Here is a 15,808-nt window from a genome sequence, read left to right on the forward strand (position 1 = left end):
TAACGGACAAATCGCATCTTTCATTGATTAAGAACATAAAAAATGGATTTCTAAATGATTCTAATGGATTAGAATTCTGTAAATCACAATAAAACAGAGTTAGATCATCTTTTTGAACCGATTTTGAGGTTCTTGAATGAAAACCATGGTTGAATCCAACATCAAATGTGCGGCAATGGCTAGAATATGAAATAAAATAAAGAAAAACTAAAAAAATAATAAAAGGAGGAAGAGAATCATACCTTGGATGTTACGGCAATGGGGGAAGCAGCTGGGAGGAGAGAGAATCTCCAAGAAGAGGATGAGAGAGGAATAGGGGTTGATTCCCCCTATGGCTACTATTTATAGAAATAAATTAGGTTTAGCCATTTTTGAAGATTTTTGCCCTTTTGAAACTCTATCTAGGGGCGACTTTTTTTTTAAGAGACCTACCTTAAATGGACTCTAGCTAACCTAATTAAAACCTAATTAGACTCCTAACTAACCTAAAAGACTCCAAATGTGGCGCCACCAAGTGTGGGCCCACATTGGGTTTTTAAAACTTTAATTTAAAACCTTTAAAAACTAATTATTAAAAACCTAAATAAAAATGGATTTTTAAAATTGATTTTGACTCTTCTAAACCCCTAATCTAACTAGAACACTGACTAACCCTAGTCTAACCCTGACTTATGTAAATGTGGCGTCGCCCCGAGCGGGCCCCACTTGAATTTTCAGAAATGGTTTTAAAACTTGAAAATGAGAGGTTTTTCAAAAGAGATTCAAAAATAGACTTGAAATTGAAAGTTTTGAAATGACACAGAGTCCTGACTAGGCTTAAACTCCTCTAGATATGGCACCAACTAGGTGGGCCCCACGTCATGATTTTAAAAATTTTGAAATAAAGACTGAAAATGGCTTTAAAAATGGGTTAAAATCAACAGATGAAATTCAAAGGTTTTGAAAATAGAGTTTTAAGCGAACTGAAACTCTGGACCAGAGTCTTGAACCAACTAGGACTCTGAGATTTTAGATTTTTGAAAGCCAAATGAAGGAGTTTTTGAAAGATTTTATCAGAACTGGTAAAAATAAGTTATAAAATGCAGTCAGGGTTAGAGTCCTAACTCAACCGAAACTCTGAAATAGAGTCTTGAATCAACTAAAACTCTGCAAAATAGACTAATTTTTGAAAAACAAATAGAGAAAATGAAAATAGAGGTAGAAACAAGATTCAAAATAGAGTCCTGATCAGATTGAGACTCTGAAACAGAGTCCTGATCGAATTGAAACTCTAGTTTTTGGGTCTTTTCTGAAAAACAGATGAGAGAATTTATGAAAACTAGTGATAATGACAACAAGCAGTGACATCAGAATCGAGTTTTGATCCAAGTGGGACTTTAGGGATAGAGTCTTAATTTGACCAGGACTCTTAAAATCTTAGATTTTTGATAAAACAAATAAGAGAATTTTGAAAAATAGATGAAAATAAAGCAGAAATTGAAGTCTGATTCATAGTCCTGATCTGACTAGGACTCTGAGGAAGAGTCCTAATTCGACTAGAACTCTAAAAATTTTTGGTTTTGTAGAAAACAAATGATGATATTTTAAAAAGAACTTTTGAAAATAAGTGAAAATGAAGTAAGAAAATGAATTCAGGATAGAGTCCTGATTCGATTAGGACTCTAAGATAGAGTCCCGGAATTTTAAAACTCTGTGATAGAAGTGTAGCAGCTTTGTTTTCTGAAAAGATAAATAAAGGGATTTTTGAAAGATTTTCTCAAAATTGAGGTCAGGTTCAGAGTCCTGATCCAACTAGGACTCTTTGAATAGAGTCTCGATTCAACTAAAACTTTGAGTTTTTTACTCCTTTCGAAAGATTTTGAAGAATTTGGTTGAAAATGAGTAAAAATAACAACGAAAGATAGAGTTCTAATCTGACTGAAACTCTGAAAAAGAGTCTTAATCTAACTGAGACTCTGAATTTTTTATCCAAAACAAAAGAATTTGAAAAGTTTTATCAAAATAGATAGAAGTGACAATAAAACATAGAGTCCTGATCCGACTAGGATTCTGAAAAAGAGTCTTAATCCAACTGAAACTCTAAATTTGGGGCTAAAATAAAAGATTTTGAAGGTTTTCTCAAAAAGCAGGTAAAATGGTGGTAAAAGGCAGAGTCCTAATCCGACTGGAACTCTGAAAAAAGAGTCTTGGTCCAACTAAGACTCTAAGATTTTGGCCAAAATGTCAGAAATGAACAGGGGATGAGATCACCTCTGATTTAAAATTAAAATGAAGTTTTTAAAAGGTTTAAAAAGATGAAAAGACAGAATCCTGATCCAATTAGGACTCTAAGATTTTTGTGAAATTTGATAAATGAAAGAATCCAAAAGCGACACCACCTAAATGGGTCTCATCTGAGGATTGAAATCAGTTAAAAATTGGTCTTAAAACAAATCTAGATTGTTTTTCTGAAGAAAATAAGATCCTGGGGGTTAACAATGAGAAAATATCGATTCAAAACCCAGGTTTTTGAAATTGATTTTGAAAGAAAAGTTTTAAAACTTGAATTTGGATTCAATATTTTGAAAACAGAAATGCTAGATCTCGATAATGAGATGCAATGACGTACAATGCCATGCAATGCAATAAGGTGCCAATGCATGCAATGATATGCAATAACATATGAAATATAAACACTTGATGAGGGTGAAAATTTGGAGTGTTTATGGTGTCCAAATCGTGGAGGGACTCGGGAAATTGCCCAAAATCTTGGCAAAATCTGCTGACTGTGTGCTTTTGCAATTCTCATTAGGGATCCCTTCAACTTCATCGTCGCTGCTTGGTTGCATCTTATGACGAATCGGGTTAAGCCGCTTATGTTGCTTGCGGTTTAATTGCTTGCGTTCTTACAGGTTCTCAGGTTGAAATTTATTTGTTTGGTGGATGCATTACCTCCTGGAAATTGGACGATGGCAAGGATCTATTTTTTGTTAGACCAGACTCAGCGTTCAATGGCCAGAAGACCATCAGGTTACACATCGAACCAGGAGTTCCGTTTTATTTTTTCACAGTTCATGGAGGCTTTATTTGTGCATTGTCTTGTTGTTTCAAGAAAGAAATTAGCGCACAGCCGATAGGCAGGGCCTGCTTAAACACCATCTACCGTTAGAGAATAGTTCAGTCGTAGCACAAAACCAAGTCAGGAACCCACAGTGGGACGGTACATAGTCACGCAAGATGGCTATTTTAAATTATGCAACTATCTCTAAACAATTTTCTGCCATCTACTACTTTGTCGAACTGTGCTTTTCTGATTATTTAACAGTAGTATTGCTCGTAAAAAGTTTTTAGGTTGGATAGAACTTTGTAACACAGGATAGTTGGTGGGTGAAAGAACACGAATCAGTTGTTTCACTTGTTTGAAGTTCAGAAAATGAGTCCACAAAATACCACAGGATGTGACGACGTAATTGTTGTCAATGGTCCTAGATGTATCTGATGCTGAAATCATACAATCTAAATCCCAAAATGGCTCAGGGAATTTCATAACCATGGATGCTTAAAATTATAAACAATTGTGGCTTTATGTATTTCTTTGTTGTTCTTTTCTTCCTGCGTGGTGGTAATAAAGTTTCTGATGTATGAATTCTGTGATTGAAATAGTGGAGGCATCCCTCATTGTTTCCCTCAGTTCGGACCTGGACCAATACAACAGGTAAGATGATGATTTTGTCGCTCCTCTTCTGCATGAAAAATTGCAATGCTGCTGGTTGTTGACTGGGTTCCAATGGGACTCAGATTCTGTTTTCCCAGAGTTCATGTTTTTCTGTTTATCCTCTTTTCTCTTGATTCAACTATCATTCGTATCATGTTCTGTGTTATAGTTTGCTAAAATGTAAGCATATTATTTTTTAACTTCGCGTAAAATGTATGTATTACAATATTTGAAAAGTAAATGACGGTTAGCATGATGCTCAAGTGGGACTTTTTTTTTCCTAGTTTATTGACCTTGTCAGAATCTTTTCGCCATGCAGTTTGAGTTTGAACTTTGCATATTTGCAAATAATTTCCCCCCCTTCTAGTTTTGCTCAACAAGAAGCGGAGAGTTGGTTCACATTATCAAATTTAGCATTGTCTGTACAAATTTGGCCTACTACGTGTACTCCCTCCAAAGATTACCAGAATTTTTCCATCCCAAAGACATCTGAAGAATCATGCCATGTGCAAATTAGATTCTGATTTATGTATCTCCCCTACCATATGCATTTCAACTTTACGTTACATCTATTGTTATGCAAGAGTTAAGTACTAGATATGTGATACTTATTAAGAATGCTTTTGTATCTCCTCCATTCTCTTTATAGAAATCAATCAATAAGGGCATAGCTAGGCAATAGTATTTCATCTTCATACGCCCTTTTCTATATGGATGATAAATCACTTGTCAACAACCATGGATATCTGGGGAAATTTGACTCCTATTTTCTGAAAACTTAAATCCGTACTTGGTGCAGCTTTTCACATAAATCACATCATATATTCTTAGCTTATGTACAGCTTTTCACTTTGGCTTTCTTCATGATAGTCTCTAATATGTTATATTCTTGTGTGCACGTGTGTGTGTGTGTGTGTGTGTGTGTGAGAGAGAGAGAGAGAGAGAGAGTTAATTTATATCTGTATATTCATGGTACGGAAGGGTCCACCCTGTGTTAACTGTATACTGAAACCTCTATAATGCTGAGAAGTCCTAGCCCAGTAGCAATTGAGGACAGCAGTAAAAGTCATGAACAAACATCCAAGGACTCTAATGTGGCCTCTCAACCATCAAGATTATGCAAAGAATAGTTCATAAACAAACCAAAACTAATATAAGGAGCAAAAGAGAATCCAAAATGAAGCATAAAACTCTGATTATGTATATTCATAAGCAAAATGAACACCAAGATAAAGCTTCAAATTCCCCATTCATGTATATAAACAAGCAAAAGAAACCCCAAGATAAAGCATAAAACACCCAATCTCTGGGGTTCTAGATCCCTTCCGTATGCCCATGCCTAATCCACTGAACTTGAGAATGGGCTTCTCCCTACCCCTTCCCAGAATCACCTGTTGGAAGAGGTTCTCATTGAAGAGCCAGCATCTTGTGACTTTGCTATGACAAATAGTCTTCCACTAGTTAACCATGGAAGCACTCAACCTCTTTATATTCTCAGTTACATAATTGATAAACAAAGAGAAAAGTGACGAGGCTTAAAGACTCTGAGGGTCACTCATACAATGATTAGATAGATATTTCTTTTAGGTCCTGTTTGAATTGTGCTGATAAATTTCCAGCAGCTACATTCTTTAGCTTGTGTTTTCTCTCTTCCCTCATTTCTTCTCCTGTTTCGTCCTGTTGGGGGTGGGAGGCGTGATGCTTACAGCTTCATGAGCTAGACAGAACCTTGGGAGCTTTTTTAGCTTCCCTCAACTTGCACTCTTAGTTAGGCCCTACTTATTCAAGGTTGGACCAGTAAAATTGTCACTCTCTGAGCATATTTAGTAGCAGAAGCCTCCTTACCTGCAAAAATAGATAGAAGAAAAAAGAATATGAATTATCTGTGGATATGCAATCAGATCTTCTGATAATAGGGATGTCCTTAATGTATTCAAAGATGTCAAGAAATGATCAAAGTTGATAGTAAACTAATGCATTCAAGAATCTGGATAGACAAACTGCATTAGATGTTTAGATTGTCTGTAATTAAGCGTCTAGCTTGGCTAGAACATTGGATCTTGTCTGTCATTTCAAAACTTAATAAATAATTCCTTTCATTTCGAATCTCATCACAAATTTTTTTCCAATATATGTATCTTTTTTTTGTCCAATTTATTAATGTATAGCATGAGAATGGATTTTCAACTTCAGAGACCATCGTATGCACAACTTTGTCTATACAGTTGTAAGTGTGCTACTGCACGTTCATTCAGGCTGTCGTGTAATGTAGATGTCCCATCAACATGCAATTTTACTATGGTGAATAGTTAATTTATGATGAAAAATATTTTTGGCTAATCCATTTTGGTTCATTTTGATTATTGGTTATACACATCTTGGAATTGGTGTGTTATCTTTTAGTTAATGTCCAATTGCATGTAATCCCTCTTTGTTCATGTTGATGGTTGGTTGCACATCTTTGAATTGGTGGGCCTAAATTTAGCAGGAAAGTTAAAAATTTGTCACATTTGAATTGAATACCTGTTTACTTGGTGATTACCATTGATTGCAGCATGGATTTGCAAGGAACATGACATGGTCTCTTACCAACTCTGAAAATACAAAAGGGAATCCAGTTATAACTTTAGAGCTTAAAGATAACCCTTAAAGCCGCTCTCTGTGGGATTTCAGCTTTATGGCTCAGTACAAGGTAATGATCTTTATGGCAGAACTCTTATCAATATTACCATGGTTGTCATCATTAACATCTTCCCTTGTCCAATCTACATAGGTTAGGATTGTGGTTTTCCTTTTTTGTTTTAAATACATAAAAAGAACTTAAAAAGTTCATCTGCATAACATAAATTTCATTTCGTATGAAGTTGTCTATATATTTCACACAGGGAAAAAATGAATGCCAATAAGAAACTTTTGGCTGATGGGTTCAAGCAAAAGTGCTTTCCATTCCTCATTCAAGCTATTCCATGAGTAAACCAAACCTAAAAGAACTTTTACTCTTGCCACGAGGAAGTTGTAGGCCATGAGCATTCAAACCAACCTAGTATGCATTAGAGAGCATGGTAATATTCTGCTGCTATATGATTTCCGTTTCCTTCATTGCTTAATAATTCATCACTTTTTTAACCTGATTTTTTTTGCAGATCTTCCTAAAACCTAGAAGCCTCTCAACAGAACTGGTGATAACAAATACAGACAAGAAGGCCTTTATCTTTCAATGGTGCATTGCACACTTATTTCCGTGTAGGAAGTGCCTTTTCCCTATAGCTGAAATAGTTCTAAATCTTGATGTAGTGGCAAACCACTCCTGATGTTTATCAATAGTTGTTGAACAAATTTAAAGGGAGGTATTATTTAAATGATATAAAGCATTTTCTGCAGGCTTCTTCTACAGAAGCATCAGTGAAAGGCCTGAAAGGTTGAAAAACACTAAACAAGGATCTAGATCCTATAAACCCATCGGAGGGTACATGATGCAGGGCAGGACCCGATTGGGTCCATCGTGCCACCCGATCCGCCACAAAGGGCAGATGAAGGACCCCGCGCATATGACTCACTTGCAGGGACGAAGCCACGACGCAGGGAGGTACCCCTGCGCACCTACGTCAGGCGTGGTGGAGCTCGCACGCCCCAGAACCAGCTGCAGATAGAGACTGACCCGGATCGTGGGTCGGATCCAAATCTGGACCCACGACCCGGGTCCAGTAAACAGCCTTTAAAAGGCCCTGCCTAGGGTTGCGTGAAGGCAGAGAAGATTGAAACTCCAGCCGTCTTTTACCTTCTTGCAGTTTTTCCTGTTTTCTTTCTGCCTACTGTTTTCCTTTACATTCTTTATTGCTTATTGCATTTTTTCATTGTTCATTGAAACATTTGTTAAGTTTAATAAAGAGTTCAGCCACCGATTCACAGTGGCCATTGTTTCACTCCTCCTCCAACGCGGCTGCATCAAAGTGGTATCAGAGCCGCACCCATCTTCATCAGCGAGATGGCGCTTGAAGTAGGGAGCGATCCGGTGCGTGGCGAGGAACGTGAAGGGGCTGGCAGCGATGACCCATTATTGCGTGTCATGGATGTATTGACGAAAATCCAAGAAAACATGACGCAAATGAGTAGGGATATCGCTGGCCTGTCAAAGAGGATGGACGGGTTTGAAGATCGCGTGACAACACTCGAGAAACCCCAAGAGCCGTGTGCAACATTGTGCGCAGGCCTCGTCGAGGGCGCAACAGCAGGTCCACTTCCCAGCTTTACCGCATCCCTGCAGCCGGCGCAACACCAGCAGGGTCGAAGCACCGCGTTCCTGCCAGCGACAACCCTCGCTCCTGATCTGAATAACGCGCAGCAACACCAGGGAGCCCCGATGAGCAGCAACCCTTTGGTAACAGCCCCACCATCTAAAACGCGCCTCCCTGCGTTGGGATCGCAGATAGGACCGAACCTGCAGGGACCCAGCAGCGTGCAGGGGGCACCTGCCAGTCCCGGCGAGTGGTCGCGCGTACCTGGGGATATGTTGCAGGTTGACCCAAAACTGTAGGGTCCCAGCCTTGCGCTGGGCCAACCTACAGGTCCGGCCTCGTGGCAGGGCACCACGCGCGATGCGCAACAATTGGACCTGGGTCGGCAGGGCCCCAGCGTCACGCTGGGCCCAGTTGTAGACCCAGGTTCGTCTGTCCGAATCAGGGGAGAGCCATCTCTCCCTCCCGATCCTGCGCGGGGAGGCTCCGAAATGGTACCTCTACGAGCGGGAGCGGGCCAGATCCATTTGGGGGGACCTGACATCAGAGGGTCCAACTCGGTTTTTGTTCCAGCAGGGCACAGGCCCGTTTCGTTGGGACCAACCCTTGGGTCCCAGAGAGCGGGTTTGGGTCTAGACACCCTCTACCCAGCCTACCTAGTTGGTTCCGGTTCGCGGGCAGCCCCGAACCAGAACCAACCCATTAATTCTGACCCTCAAAATATACCCCAGGCCGACCATAACCCATATCGGACCCGGACGGAGCTCCAGTTTGGATTTGAGTCGGGTCAAAACCAGACCCATCATCTTATGGATCGGGGATCGAGTTCAAACCAAGCTTATTATCCCCACAACGCGAATCCCGATCCAGCCCATCCCTATCTAGGTCCGACGAGTAGTGTAGGAATGGGCCCGATCCACATTCCATCGGGCGAGTCAACCCATCCATATACATACCCATACCCATACCCAAACCCAAACCCACCTGCTTACCCAACCCTGACCCAGAACCCAACTCAACATCCAGCCCAACACCATACTCCTAACCCACAACCATATTATACCAATTCTACCCGCCAGGAACCAGAAACTCACCCGAACCCTTCCCCCTACATTGGCCTTCCCGTCCTTCCAGTACCACAATATCGGCCGCAGATGGTGCCCGCCCCCGGGCAAACCAGACCGAGGCAATGTCAGCAGGAACCGGCGTGCCCTGACCGCCGACCCCCCATAGGGAGAGTTCGACAGCACCAGCATCCCGGCAAGCAATACCGCCCTACGGACAATGAAGCAGCATGGGACGACGACCTTTTCTGGAACGAGCATCCTGCCGGAATAGTGGAGTCGCGACAACAGAGAGCACCAGACCACTCCTCCACTTATGGCGTGAAACTGGATCTTCCGGAGTTTGCAGGGCGATTCGACGCGGAGCAGTTTTTCGACTGGTCTTATGCAGTGCAGTTCTTCTTCGATTATCACACAGTCGTTGAACATCGTCGTGTCTCTCTAGCGTCTACGCGATTGAGAGGCCTAGCACAGACATGGTGGGTGGAGCTACAACGATCGAGGGAGCGGCAGGGATTAGAGCGCGTACAGTCGTGGGAGGAAATGCAAAGATTGATGCAGTCAAAGTTCGTGCCTTCGGATCACGCCGAGCGAGCCTACAAGGAATACCTGACCTTGCGCCAAGGTTCCCGAACTGTAGCAGAGTACACCGCGGAGTTCCATCGTCTTTCCCTGCGTGTGCAGATCGAGGAAACAACTCGTCAGCAGGTCACGAGGTACATTTTGGGTCTCCGCCCTGCTATCTCTGATGATTTTAGTTGTGTCAGAGTGGAGACATTAGATCAAGCCAGCAGTTATGCCATGAACATCGAGGACAAGCTGAAGCGGAGGCAGGAATATTGGACGACCCGTAGTGAGCCCACCAGTCGACCCAAGCCGAGTTTTTCAACCAGGGGAGCAAGCTCCCCTAGTGATCCAAAGCCTAGAACCGACCTTAGCAAACCTAACCAGTCAGGCCCAGCTTTCCACACCCGGTCCAAAGCCAAACCTAGTGAGTCGACCCTTCGTTGTTTTAGGTGTCAAGAGTTAGGACATGTTGCGTCCAAGTGTCCAACTGTGAGCAGGAACACCCATCTTGTTGAAGGAATTGTTGAGTCCGCAAGTGAGAGTGATAGTGATGACAACTCATTAGTTGAGGTTGAGGATGAGAGGGGAGTTATAGAGTTCGACGGCAACGTCGAAAGTTTGTTGTCCATCCGTCATGTGTTGACCACACCCCGAGAATCCGCCCCATCGAAATGGCTAAGGAATAACATTTTTAGGACCCTGTGCAACTGTGAGGGGCACGCTTGTGATGTCATCATTGATACCGGAGCATGTGAGAACATGGTGTCTGAGAGTGTGGTGTCTACCTTGAAACTCAACACCGAAAAGTTGTCCCAACCCTATAAGATGGCCTGGTTCAAGAAAGGAAATGAGGTTCCCATCACGCAGCGATGCCTAGTCCGGTTTTCCATGGGAGAGCACTACCACGATGAGGTGTGGTGTTATGTAGCCCCTATGCACGCGTGTCACATTCTTTTGGGACGTCCCTGGCAGTTCGATCGCCAGACAACTCACGATGGCCGCAAGAACACATACTCCTTTGTCTTTAATGGTCATAGGTTAGTCCTTCTACCTATCAAGGAGACTGGTTTCCCCACTGTAGACAAACCTGAGCGAGTTCCCCGAATCGCAGGCCTCTCGTACCGGCTCTTCCTGGACCATTGTCAGGAAGATGGCTATTGTTATGCCCTAGTGGCAAAGCCAGTGGTGAGTTCGTCCGTGTCCATTCCCGCGGACGTTGCCCCTCTTCTAGAGGAGTTCCGCCACATTATGCCGGATGAACTACCTGATGGATTACCTTCGGCAAGGGTAGTTCAGCATGCCATTGACTTTGTGCCCGGGTCGAGTCTACCCAACCTTTCCGCATATCGCATGAACCCAACTGAGCATACTGAGTTATTAAGACAGGTTCAGCAATTGCTGCAAAAGGGTTTCATTCGCGAGAGTGTTAGTCCTTGTGTCGTTCCCGCCTTACTTACTCCTAAGAAAGATGGGTCCATGCGTATGTGTGTCGATAGTCGTGCGATCAATCGCATCACAGTCAAATACCGTTTTCCCATCCCTCGTTTGGATGATATGTTTGATATGTTATCTGGTGCCTCCATTTTCTCTAAAATAGATCTAAAAAGCGGGTATCACCAGATTCGTATACGCGAAGGGGACGAGTGGAAAACGACATTCAAGACGCGTGATGGATTGTACGAGTGGTTAGTCATGCCGTTTGGGTTATCTAATGCCCCAAGTACCTTTATGAACATGATGACCCAGGTCTTGCGTCTGTGTATTGGGAAGTTTGTTGTTGTCTACTTTGACGACATTCTGATCTATAGTTCCTCATTGTCCGAGCATTTGAGTCACCTGCGTCAAGTCTTAGATATTTTGAGAAAGGAAAAATTGTATGCCAATGCCAAAAAGTGTGAGTTTATGACGTCCAGTGTCGTGTTCTTAGGGTTTATTGTGTCATCTGATGGCGTCAAGGCCGACCCCGCAAAGTCCGCGTGATTGTCGATTGGCCTACCCCAAAGACTATCGGAGAGATCCGTAGTTTCCACGGGTTAGCCACTTTTTACCGATGCTTCGTTAGAAATTTTAGTACCCTTATGGCTCCCATCACGGAGTGCCTAAAAGGTACTAGTTTTCATTGGACTCCCGCGGCTAGCAAAGCTTTTACAATCATCAAAGACAAAATGACAAGTGCTCCTGTCTTAGCTCTTCCAAATTTTAGTGCAGTCTTTGAGGTTGAATGTGATGCCTCTAAAGTGGGGATTGACGCTGTCTTGAGTCAGAATCGTAGGCTCGTTGCCTTCTTTAGTGAGAAGTTGACTCAGGCCAGGTGTCAATACTCCACTTACGATGTTGAGTTCTATGTCGTTGTACAAGCCCTTCGTTATTGGAGACATTATCTCATTTATAAGGAATTTGTCTTGTACACGGACCATGAGGCATTGAAGTATCTGAACAGTCAAAAGAAGTTGAGTGCTCGTCATGCCAAGTGGGTCAGCTTCTTGCAAGAGTACACTTTTTTGCTTCGGCATCAATCTGGTACCCTGAACAAGGTAGCTGACGCTCTTAGTAGGAAGAACAGCCTTCTGATGACTATGTCAGTGCAGGTCATTGGTTTTGAACAATGCAAAGAGTTATACCCTACGGACCCTGATTTTCACAAAGTCTGGGAAGGGTGCATCTCTTCAGATCGCACCATCGACCCCCATTTTTGTATTCATAATGGTTTCCTCTTCCGTGGTAACCAATTATGTGTGCCCAATTTCTCCCTTAGACTTCAGTTGATTTCTGAATTACATGAAGGAGGGTTAGCAGGGCATTTCGGGCATGATAAGACGTTCGCTCTCTTAGATGAACGATACTTTTGGCCCAAAATGCGCAAAGATGTTGTCAAGTTCATCCAAGGCTGTCATGTGTGTCAAATGTCCAAGGGTCATCGTCAGAATAGTGGTCTGTATACCCCGTTACCCATTCCTGAACGGTCGTGGGAGCATGTATCCATGGATTTTATCGTGGGACTTCCCCGCACACCACGTCGTTTTGATTCAATTTTAGTAGTTGTTAACCGGTTCTCCAAAATGGCTATCTTTGTTCCGTGCAAGCGCACCACCGATGCCTCTTTAGTCGCCTCATATTATTTCAAGGACATTGCCCGTTTCCACGGTCTACCTCACACAATCACTTCTGATCGCGACACGCGTTTTATGAGCCACTTTTGGAAATCGTTATGGGCCCTGTTGAAAACTAAGCTTCAGTTCAGTAGTGCGTATCACCCCCAGACTGATGGCCAAACCGAAGTTGTGAACCGCACCTTAGGAAATTTGTTACAGAGCCTAGTGGGCGAAAATGTCAAAACTTGGGATCTCGTATTGCCCCAAGCTGAGTTCGCCTATAACAATTCCATTAAATGTTCTACTGGTAAATCTCCATTCCAGGTAGTGTATGGTCGGTCTCCCACCCATGTCGTTGACCTAGCCCCTGTGTCAGATCTCTCAGCTCCAGCTCCGGATGCCTTTGATGCCGTTGAATATATGTGTGACGTTCACAGACAAGTCTGAGCCAAACTTGTTGAAAGCTATGAGACCTACAAAGCTTTCGTAGATCAGGGTCGTCGTGATGTCCATTTCGAGGTCGGTCAACTTGTCTGGGTATATCTGCGTCCAGAGCGTTTTCCTGTAGGCACCTATAGCAAATTAAGTCCTAAGAAGTATGGCCCTTTTAGGATCCTTCAGCGATTGGGTTCGAATGCTTACCTCCTTGAGCTGCCCGATGATTGGCATATTTCCCCTATTTTCAACGTGGTTGATCTATATGCTTACTGTGGCAACAACAAGTCGACAGAGCCGACTTCTTCCCAACCAGAGGAGAATGATGCAGGGCAGGACCCGATTGGGTCCATCGTGCCACCCGATCCGCCACAAAGGGCAGATGAAGGACCCCGCGCATATGACTCACTTGCAGGGACGAAGCCACGACGCAGGGAGGTACCCCTGCGCACCTACGTCAGGCGTGGTGGAGCTCGCACGCCCCAGAACCAGCTGCAGATAGAGACTGACCCGGATCGTGGGTCGGATCCAAATCTGGACCCATGACCCGGGTCCAGTAAACAGCCTTTAAAAGGCCCTGTCTAGGGTTGCGTGAAGGCAGAGAAGATTGAAACTCCAGCTGTCTTTTACCTTCTTGCAGTTTTTCCTGTTTTCTTTCTGCCTACTGTTTTCCTTTACATTCTTTATTGCTTATTGCATTTTTTCATTGTTCATTGAAACATTTGTTAAGTTTAATAAAGAGTTCAGCCACCGATTCACAGTGGCCATTGTTTCACTCCTCCTCCAACGCGGCTGCATCAGTACAGAAGAGAGGTTTGACTGATTTTAAAAGTTTATAGATATGGTCTTACTTTAGATGCAACTATAAATATCAGTTTTCATGTCATTGTTAATTCATGTAAAATCAAATATAATATCGTCAAATAGATCTTCAAATAAATAAATATATATTTTTATTAATCCTTTATGGAACAAGGAAGTGGTTAACTTTCCTGGCTTTGTTGATTGCATCTACCTTGATGCACCTGGTGAGCTGCTCTTTGACAATGGACTAGGCGACAAGATTTCCGTTAAGAACACAAGGTATGCGACCTGATGTCTCCCAACCTTCCTCCACCAAGGTTGAACTTTTCTAATATCTGCATAACATTTTGAGCTTGTAATCTTATTTTTACGTTGATTACCTGCAGATGGTCAGATGATGTGTTGTGGAATCCATATTTGCAAATGGAAGCTTTCTATAAATATTTTGTTTGTGTTGAGAATACAAAGGTCTACAGAAGGCTTCTTATTGTAACCTTCAGTAGCATGAGCATTTTCTTTCTTTCTTTGTTTCTTCTTTTGGATATAGGCTTCAATAGTTTACTTGTTCTTGCAACAGATTGGGAAAGTTCAACTGAAGCCCGGCGAGGCGTGGACTGCAGAACAGCACATTAGCATTATCAGCTGAATTTTAGGCCTGGAAATCTTACTCGGGAGTACACCATATTGTTGCCTTGAATTAGGCGAACTTGTTGTTAGGAAAACCGCAAGCAAGAAACAACCAAAGGAAACAATAAACAAGAACGATCAAACCAAACACAGCAAAGACACAGAAAAAAAACTCCCCTGAAATCGAGAGAAAGTAAAAAACCATGGCCGTCCAGAGAAAAAATTGTATTGCTCTTCTTCGACTATTACAAGAGAGAAAGAAAAGAAAGAATTTATACAAGGCAAGGGCGACAACCCTAACCCTAAACGAATCAGGTCCGATACATACGAAACCGGGTCTCAAACATAAGCCCAAAAAAAAAATTGGGGGGGGGGGGGGCTGAGCCCCCTTACTGCAAGGGCAAAAACTCTGAATCAGGTTCCACAACTCATCACTTGTTACCAAAGATTGCCAAAATAATTCTGAATGAACGCATACGAGTAACATATATTCTCAAATAAAGATTCTTGCAAGCCTTCTCATTTCCTTACATTAGGATACACGAAAAAATTCACTGTTAGTGGCAGATGCCTCTCCCTCCTAAAACTTGCCAAGAACATGAGCATTACTTTTTCCAGTCAACAATCTCTCATTTGGATCAGTAAAATTTCAAATTCTAACAGTAAGTGATCCTTCGATGCCCATACATTCTCTTGTAGGGCATTTTCTATTTACCCAACTCAAGGAGTGTGGGATGAGCTGTAAAGTTGCGTTGTGCTTCACATTGTAAATTGCCTAACTTGTCCCCAAATTTCTAGATAAATGCACGCATCTGCCTCCTCAAGATTCATGAACAGGGTTAGCATCTAATCAGCCTTGAGACGAAGCTGAAATGTGCCACAACGCAAACAAAGTTCAAACCCCCCAATATAGTTCAAGCCAATTCGCATGTATGCAAATTGTCAAAAGCTTATAAATACGTGGAAAACTTGCAAATGACATGGTAAAACTTCTCCGTGTTCTGGTCTAACCAACCCCAACACTTCAACATTCCATATACATATATGACAAATGGCATGATTCCAACCAAAACATGATTAAGTTGTACTTGAGTGATACCAAGATAAGAAAGCGGGTCTCTGTCAGTGGTGCCTCTGCTTACAAACGACACACTGTCATAATGGTTAGGAGGATGAACGGTAGAAGAGGGACCGTCAGTGGCACGTCTGGAGTGAACCCAATGAGACGTCTACTGTAAGCCCCCAACTTGCAAGTGCGTAGGGGAAGAAGCCCACAACGTGGGGTGGCAT

The 15,808-nt window shown here is 42.6% G+C and overlaps 1 pseudogene; it reads left to right on the top strand.

Moving 5' to 3' along the window:
- The first annotated feature begins 258 nt into the window (after window positions 1-258).
- LOC149826972 (putative glucose-6-phosphate 1-epimerase) lies at window positions 259-14,537 on the top strand (annotated as a pseudogene).
- Window positions 14,538-15,808: the final 1,271 nt, after the last annotated feature.

This window comes from Nuphar pumila, chromosome 10 (genome assembly GCF_984573655.1).
Source record: "Nuphar pumila chromosome 10, dmNupPumi1.hap1.1, whole genome shotgun sequence".
NCBI classification, from domain to species: domain Eukaryota; kingdom Viridiplantae; phylum Streptophyta; class Magnoliopsida; order Nymphaeales; family Nymphaeaceae; genus Nuphar; species Nuphar pumila.